Source organism: Procambarus clarkii, chromosome 31 (assembly GCF_040958095.1).
Source record: "Procambarus clarkii isolate CNS0578487 chromosome 31, FALCON_Pclarkii_2.0, whole genome shotgun sequence".
Classification (NCBI taxonomy): domain Eukaryota; kingdom Metazoa; phylum Arthropoda; class Malacostraca; order Decapoda; family Cambaridae; genus Procambarus; species Procambarus clarkii.
Genome location: NC_091180.1, coordinates 24,491,623 through 24,501,021, shown reverse-complemented (window position 1 = coordinate 24,501,021; position 9,399 = coordinate 24,491,623).

Below are 9,399 nucleotides of genomic sequence, written 5' to 3'. Positions count from 1 at the left end.
CAGCTCTTGGTACTGGTAATGGCTCAAAAGGGCCACCACTTACGGGCTCTTCATGCCCGTGCCACCTTTTGGGTGGTTTAATCTTAATCAATCAATTGATCAGCGTACTCTACACTGGCAAAAGTGAGAACTTCATTCAGAAACCTAAGTAAGGAGGTTTTTAGGGCGCTTTACACCGCCTATGTTAGCCCAGTCTTAGAGTATGCCGCACCATCATGGAGTTCCCACCTGAAGAAACACACAAGGAAACCGGAAAAGGTTCAGAAGTTTGCGACGAGGCTCATCCTAGAGTTACGAGGGATGGGATATGAAGAGCGCCTGAAAGAACAGAACCTTACGACAGTAGAAAAAAGAAGGGAGAGAGGGGATATGATAGAAACATATAAAATACTCAGGGGAATTGACAAAGTGGAGATAGATGAAATGTTCACATGCAATAGTAACAGAACGAGGGGACATGGGTGGAAGCTGGAAACTCAGACGAGTCAGAGATGTTAGGAAGTATTCTTTTAGCCTGAGAGTAGTGGAAAAATGGAATGCACTTAAGGAACAGGTTGTGAAAGCAAACGCTATTCATAATTTTAAAACAAGATATGATAGGGAAATGGGACAGGAGTCATTACTGTAAACAACCGATGGCTAGAAAGGCGGGATCCAAGAGTCAATGCTCGAGCCTGCAAGCACAAATAGGCGAGTACAAATAGGTGAGTACACACATGGCAGTAGAGAGACCGAAGTAGAAGCATGTGTGTGTGGGGGACAGGTGTGGGGGCCTTGACTCATCCACAGCCGAGGATGAGGCGTGGGGCGGAGGGGGCAAGGAGTCTGATGTCACCACTCGTCCTCACTCTTCCTTTCCTGCGTCACCGGGACATCATTCGACCCACCTTCATCCAAGTGACGTCATAAAATTGTCCTACGGTCTGTAAATGTAACTCATGTAAAATTATTGACCCCCTTCCTCCACCGTCCACGCTGAAATTTTGGAATAAATGAAATTCTCTCTTTGATGTAAAAACACCGCCTTGAGCTGTCGAAGTGACCAACTCGCTTATATCTCCTTGTCCGCGACCCGAATTTCTCCATTAGGCTTTGTCCAACAGCCAAGATGACGCTCTCTCTCTGTCACGAGCTTAGCTAACTCAAGGTGTCTTGGTCAGGAGGCGAGCAGACCCCCTGCATATCTTAGTCAGCCTACTCTTTATCTCTTAAACAGCAATCGAGCTTTAAAATGTCTTTGTCCATGTTATAGAGTCAGCTACTCTGAACAAGTTCCAAGTAGCATGGGCTATGGTGAGCCCCTAACTTACCTGGCACAGGAGCGGGGCAAGTAGCACAGGCTATGGTGAGCGCGTAGTGGACTTACCTAGCACAGGAGCGGTGCTCTGCTTTTGTCTAATTCGGCTTTATAGCCTCGTCAGCAGACCTCGATTCGCATGGTCAGACGACTCGAGAAAGACGAGCGATCCACTGTCACTCTTCACGATTATCAGCCTTACCTGTCCCTATAACGCTCTTTATAGCTGCTCGGACCACCGCTAAATGTAGCGGTGTAAACACCACTTCAAGTGTCGCGTTCGGCATCACCACACACACCGCCATTACCTCCAAAAGATGAAGAGGATAGAGAACTAAACAGCCTAGTTAGACCAAAGGGATATTTGAACGAGTCAGTGCGAGTGAAGGAGAAGCGAGAAAGAAAAAGTAGGTGAAATAAATAAGGAAAAGTAAGGAATATGACAAAAGAAATGAAAAATAACTAGAAATATATAAAAATATAAATGAGTTATATATATATATATATATATATATATATATATATATATATATATATATATATATATATATATATATATATATATATAATATATATATAATATATATATATATATTATAAAAAGCAATAGGACCAATAAATAACTACAGGAACAATGAAATCTAAAATCATGTTTAGTATGCAGATTAAGCGATTGTGCAAGCACAACACGCAGGAGCTATGAGGCATTTATGTAGCCATCTTCAACTCAATGTGGATCCAGTGATATTGTGACAAAAGTGCTCTGCAGTCCTTAAATAAAATCATAATTTATATCAGCAGCTTCTAATATTAAAAGGAATGACGATTCTTGCCAATGCTGATAACTTTTGTACAAAATTTGTGTGGATCCCATCTCATGTTGGAGTTGGAAAGCACGACTTTGTAGGTCGATTGACCAATGAGGTTCGCAGGAAACAAAACAGATTGAATGACTGACTTTAAACCATCTAATGCAATTATTTAAAAAAAAAATAGATTTCCTCAGATGTGGAAGAACTAACATGCCCAGAGACGTGAAATCTGTAGTATTAAAAGTAAGGAAGGAAGGAACTATCAGGGGGAAAGCGCCAAGCCATTACGACTATATAGCACTTGGAAGGGGTCAGGATAAGGATTTGGGATGGGAGGCAGGAATGGTGTAGTATTAAAAGTAAGTAATTAACACAAGAAGAATGTAACATTAAAAGTTATGACAACTTTTGTAATGCCATTTGTATGGTCCGCGCAGTAAACGGAACTGGTACTGTGATGTAGTCATTGCACGATTTCGTCTTGGCTATAGGCACATCTGGCAGGTTAGTGAGGCTGAGCCACTACCAGAATATTCAGCTTGTAAACCCTGACTAACCGTTAAGGCATTCACTTCAACACTATATTATTGAATGTGAAATTGAAAGATTTTAGACCTCCTGACCTATGTGCATCACTATGTAACTATTTCATTGAATCTGGTATATTGGAAGACATCTTAACCATTTATCCTAAATTTGCTTGTCCATATTAGAGAATGAAGCTTTGTATGGTTGCAAACCCCATCCTTTTAACAAAGGCCAAACCCCCTGTTTATGAATGAAAAACGGTTTACACACGACTTACAACTGATGACGTCCGAACACTTCCGGAATAAGTGCTTCGCTGACGACTTCTGTTCAAACCACAACGCTGTAAATGCTTCACCCACGTACTTCAAATACAAATAATCGCCAACAGAACCCAAACACTTAACCTAACCAATGCCTAAATATGCACAGTATGCTAATATATAATATTAATTTATTTGAGAAAATTCCTATTTTGACCGAACATCACGTTAAATTTTATGAATGCGTCTTTGGGGTCGACCGCTGGATGGAATGGAATTGAGTTGAGGACGGGTCGGACAGGTTGTGGTCTGAGGACGGGCTGAGTTACATTTCAATTTCGTAAATTGAAATATGTCCATTAACAGATATAGTAAATTGTAACCTCATGAAAGATACATGTTTAAATCTACAACTTAGACCTATATTCTTGTGTAGTATCCTCTGTCCTGTCTGGCTGTGAATACGAGCAGCACCTCTCACAAAATTGTGGAACAACTTTGACAATAAAGATGTTAATCATAAGAGAAATCATAATGTTATTTATTTATTTATTTATTTATATATATACAAGAAGGTACATTGGGTTTGTGAGAATACATTGGATAGTACAGTATTTACATTCTTGTAAAGCCACTAGTACGCGCAGCGTTTCGGGCAGGTCAATGTCTAATAGAAATGCAAAATACAAGCTTATAGCTAAAGGCTTTAACACAAGCAGGTGGTAGATAATGGGTCTTGCCTTATTTTGTTTCATGTTATGAACATTAATGCCTATCCAACTGAACCACGGCACCATGCAGCACTTTCTCAGAGTAACGGGACGAAGTAATTAGTTCGAGAAACCAACCCTCACACCACCTGAGAAGTTATCTAGATATTTGTTATGATCTGAAAGCATATTACGGTTCCAATAATAGTCTACTTGTAAACTAGCCAGCGAACCTTTGTCCTGAACAAAGAATAGTCTAATGTTATAACTACTGTATTTATAAATCGATGGTTTGAAATATAAAAAAGTTTATGATAAGTATTTTCGTTGATAAGCCCTAATGCTTAAGTTTTCTTTAATGAAAAATTCTAGGGGATACTGATAGTTTTTGAATTTCATATTTTACACGTTTGAGAATATTACTGTAAGCCTAACGAAGATAGGGTGCAGATAACACTAATTACATAGTGGTTTTGAAGTACAAGAGTACAAACCTCCTGATAACAGGTTGGTATTAGCATACAAAGAAAAATAAGAGAACAAAGGAACGAGAGAGGAGCAGAAAGAGAAATGGCTTGGTCAGCTGTACGCATGCTAAGTTGAGCCAGGATTCTTCAAGCATTAATTCGTCCACTTACGAAGGCTGTACATCTTTCCATAATCATGGTGGCTTTGTATACACTTAGCGAACAGTTTACAAGCTACGGAAACTTCAGAACCCAATGTTGTTATTGTTATAACAAGAACCTTGTCGTGCTCCAAAGTTCAACTTGTTCAATAAATAAAATCCAAGCTGCCATTGTTAAGGGCTGATGTACAGGTTTGGTAAGTGCTTAATAATTGTATAAACAAATTTTTTTGGGGGGCATAGTTAGAATTGAAGTTGGGCGTTTCCGATTCGTTGTTAATTATTGACATTTCTAACATATGCGGCAAATTAAGAATTTTTCAAGAAAAATGATAAAGCTGTCAGTTGCCGGCCACGGGAATTGCTAAACCGAAGAGCTTTTTTTACCAATATTATGAGGACTAATCTAACCCACAAACACACACAAAGTTGATTGACAGTTGAGAGGCGGGACCAAAGAGCCAAAGCTCAACCCCCGCAAGCACAATTAAGTGAGTACAATTAGGCGAGTACGTACGTGTACACACACACACACACACACACACACACAAAGTGCTGGGAAGACGGGACACCACGAGCGTAGCTCTCATCCTGTAACTACACTTAGGTAATTACAAACACACGCAAACACAACAAACACGAGCAAACAGATCCTGTATCGCACACTTATTAACCTTCACTCTCAAATCACGTAATTGTAAATGCCCATGTTGTGGCAGGCGGAGGTGGTGGTCTCGAGGGACATCCCGACCCCCTCCCAGCGTCAAGCGTGGGCCTCATACGGAGTTCCTTAGTATAGAGCGCACGTAACTGCTTGCTCATTCACCTGGCGGCCAGAAATAAACCCAAATCCTACTTCGAGGGAGGCGGCGCCCGCTACTGCTAACATTAAGTATTTACCAACAGGACCTAAACATCTAACCTATGCTAATTATACATAACTTCATATTAATTTATACGAGAAAATACTATGATAACTGTTAAAATTGATGAACGAGTCTGAGTTAGGGCCGCCGCCTTAATGAGCCTAGCTTGAGGGGTTGCATACGTTGTATGGTGCTGCAGAGTCTGCAACACTGCACAGAGCAAATAATAAAAGTACACATTTGCGGAGAATGTTGCAAAGCCTGCTGTGTGCACGAGTACCACCACCATAACCACTACCACAACCACCACAGCTACATCCAATAACAACGTAGCAATAAAAATAACCGCTCCCCGCTCCCCCCTATACAAAAAAAACCTGTCAGATGCCAAACATTCTTTCCTCAATACATTGAAAAAGTGACCTCCGAGGGCAACACAGACCTAACCCTTACTCACACCGCTCTTAGAGACGAGAATGTGTGTGTTAAGACTGCGTTTTTCCACCTTATAGCATCTGTGGAAGTTAGCAAGTTTGAATTGTGTGTGTGCAGGTCAAAAATACCAATTATCAAGTTCATTGACCAATCATTTCCCTTTCAAACTTCAGGGTTGTTTAAGATTCGCTATCTGGAGCAAAAAATTCCAAGTAGCACGGGCTATGGCGAGCCCATAGTGGGACTTCGGGGTGTCGCCTGCACGTCCCCACCCTTCCCCCTTCTTTCCCTACACATTTTGCCCCTCTACCTTTCCCTGATCATCCAACCCTCCCATCAACCATATCCCATCAGGTTAAAAAACAAAAACTTCAAAGAAATTGCTTCTCTTCAAGATTGCAAGGAAACTTATGTTGCACACTGCAGACGACCATTCGCCTCAAGGATCGTATCTCCTCAACATTTCTGCAAGCTGTTCGCAACATGGAAGGCAAGGCAGCGGAAATGAAATTCAATTTCTTTCATTTTGCTTCTTTCATAGGCTCAACCAATTTGATTCAACTGGCTGCTGCTGTGTAATAAAGTAACAATTGATTGATTGACAGTTGAGAGGCGGGCCGAGAGAGTAGAGCTCAACCCCAGCAAGCACAACTACGTAAACACACACGCAATGCTCCTAATCGTCTCTAGTATCACTGATGAATGTCTCATATAAGAAGCTATTTAAAAATAGTGTCAGTCACATGACAGCTCGTCAGACTGTCATGTGACTGTCAACTGACTTGTCATGTGTTACCGGGGTAATTTGGGTATCGAGTAACCTCCGCTTATCGATAATATGGGATCATAAGTTACCACAGGACCCCCCTCCCAACCTCCCTACGTATTCCTGGAGGCTCCACCTCCACCAATCACAGGCTCCCTCATACACAGTTTGCATTAGGCACTAGCCACTTTGACTGGACGGTAGAGCGACGGTCTCGCTTTATGTAGGTCGGCGTTCAATCCCCGACCGTCCAAGTGGTTGGGCACGATTCCTTCCCGCCGTCCCATCCCAAATCCTCATCCTGACCCCTTCCAAGTGCTATATAGTCATAATGGCTTGGTGCTTGCCCTGATAATTAAGAAAAAAATTGTATTAGGCAAAAAATTGTATGTAGTGGAGGCTGACTCCATACACAGTTTCAAATGTAGACATGATGAGAGCCCAGTAGACTCAGGAATCTGTACACCAGTTGATCGACAGTTAAGAGGCGGGACCAAAGAGCCAGAGCTCAACCCCCGCAAGCACAACTAGGCGAATACAACTAGCTAAGTACACAGCTGGGTCACCCACATAGACTTCGTCTGCGTTTAATGTTCTGCACAAGTTACTCAATTTTTATTTATTTGCTTAATAAAAAAGTCAAATCGGAGAGGATAGGCCTCTGCGGCCCTTAATGTACTGGAGAACGTTGACTTAAAAATCTATACTTTAAGGGGAGGGAGGTGCGACTCCTATACAATGACTAGAGTAGAGGAATTACAGCCCGAATCTACTAAGTTTGAAATATTTATCAATTGACGAAGCCGCGTTGCATATATCAACCAACTGATGATAATGCGCTACATTTATCACCGAATGAAAACCTTGCATACATCTCTGACCATCAATTAATTTCATGCGAGTATCAAGCACCACCAACAACAACAGCCTTGCTAACTACCGTACCCGAGACCTCTTCGCATAGAGAGAGAGAAAAAAAGCGCGAGAGAGAGAGAGAAAGCGAGAGAGAGAGAGAGAAAGCGAGAGAGAAAGCGAGAGAGAGAGAGAGAGAGAGAGAGAGAGAGAGAGAGAGAGAGAGAGAGAGAGAGAGAGAGAGAGAGAGAGAGAGAGAGAGAGAGAGAGAGAGAGAAAGCGAGGGAGAGAGAGAGAAAGCGAGAGAGAGAGAGAGAGAGAGAGAGAGAGAGAGAGAGAGAGAGAGAGAGAGAGAGAGAGAGAGAGAGAGAGAGAGAGAGAGAGAGAGAGAGACAGAGAGAGAGAGAGAAAGCGAGAGAGAGAGAGACAGAGAGAGAGAGAGAGAGAGAAAGCGAGAGAGAGAGAGAGAGAGAGAGAGAGAGAGAGAGAGAGAGAGAGAGAGAGAGAGAGAGAGAGAGAGAGAGAGAGAAAGCGAGAGAGAGAGAAAGCGAGAGAGAAAGCGAGAGAGAGAGAAAGCGAGAGAGAGAGAAAGCGAGAGAGAGAGAAAGCGAGAGAGAGAGAAAGCGAGAGAGAGAGAGAGAGAGAGAGAGAGAGAGAGAGAGAGAGAGAGAGAGAGAGAGAGAGAGAGAGAGAGAGAGAGAGAGAGAGAGAGAGAGAGAGAGAGAAAGCGAGAGAGAGAGAAAGCGAGAGAGAGAGAAAGCGAGAGAGAGAGCGAGAGAGAGAACACTGCCTGTGTCTGACCTTGGCAGTGAGTGGGTTTCAGCACCAACCGGACGGTGGGCACTCTTCGGTAGCCAGCTCCCTGTGCTAAGGTATTTATAGACCAAGTACAGTACCTTTTTCAGACTCCTCCAGCGATGTTGTACTCCGGCAGGAGTCTGGGTATACGAGAGGGAGTAGGTGTAGGCTATGTCAACGAACTGTGGTTAATGATAATCCAACTGCGAGATAAAACGAGTTAACCAAAAAATAAAAATAAAAATCTCTGGCACCAGACATTTTTCTCCCTCCCACGACCTGGCACAGTTGGCAAGTGGGCGAGTCTCGCGAGGTTAGCGTGGCTTCTGCATTATGTACGCTTCACTGTCAATAGATTGTTAACAAACCAGCCGTCTATAAACGCAACACCGGTGTCTAAAGTCCCCTACAGAACTAGAGGAAGAGACACTGTCTGACGCGAGACATAAGAGTATACCATTTAAAAAAAATAAAATAAAAGGAAAACCTATAATAGAGAACGGACGATACCCTGGGTGTTGGAGGGCAGACTACTATTATTGGCCCCAACCCTCCGACCGCCATTTTTTTTTGCCGAGGTATTCTGGTCGAAGCTGCAGGATGAGACCCCGTATGTGTCAGGCGCTTGTGGGACCGGTGATGGAGTACCAGGTTAGCACACTAGGGTGAGAAAACCCTTAAACACTGAAGAATATTTATATATGAACTCTAGTAAGCAGGTCACTCAACCCTTTGCCATCGCAGACACCAAGAGACATCTCCCGAGGCACTAAATCACCCGACACCTGTCCCTAGAGAGCACTAATGACACTATATTAAATAAAATTGCATGCGTTACAGAGTGCCATATCTTTCTGCTCTGCAATGATATATTAGGGGTTAATGGCATCTGCTCGTAGATCACTCTTGGTGAACTGCCACAGCAAGCGAACATTGAAACATGTGGAGTTGGCTGACGAAATTGTTGAGTGGATGTGGTTTGGATAAGAAACTTTACGCCTCTTTAAATCCTGACGATTTAAGCAAGCATCAAGTCGTTAATGTTTATTATATTTTATTTATTTATTTATTTATATACACAAAAGTTCATACTTTCTTGTAAAGCCACTATCACGCATAACGTTTCGGACAGGCCCTTAATCCTAATTTTCAGTTAAGTTAAAGATTTTAGCGCCCAGTCAATCCTCCCCGCCCAGTATATGAACCAGGATAAAGTCCTTGCGAATCGATGGGCGAGTGCTTTACCACTGCACCACATAGACCAATTAAAAAAACAGCAACCCCAGCAGTAGAAAATATTTGAAGCGTCCTGGAAGGTTGTAACAGAATCCATGGGCACCACACTGGAAACTAATATCTATTTCAAATTTCAAGAGTGCATCTTAACCAAACAAGAAATGCTTTGCAAATGAAGGGTCCCGAAATGCGGAATGACCTTCTCAAT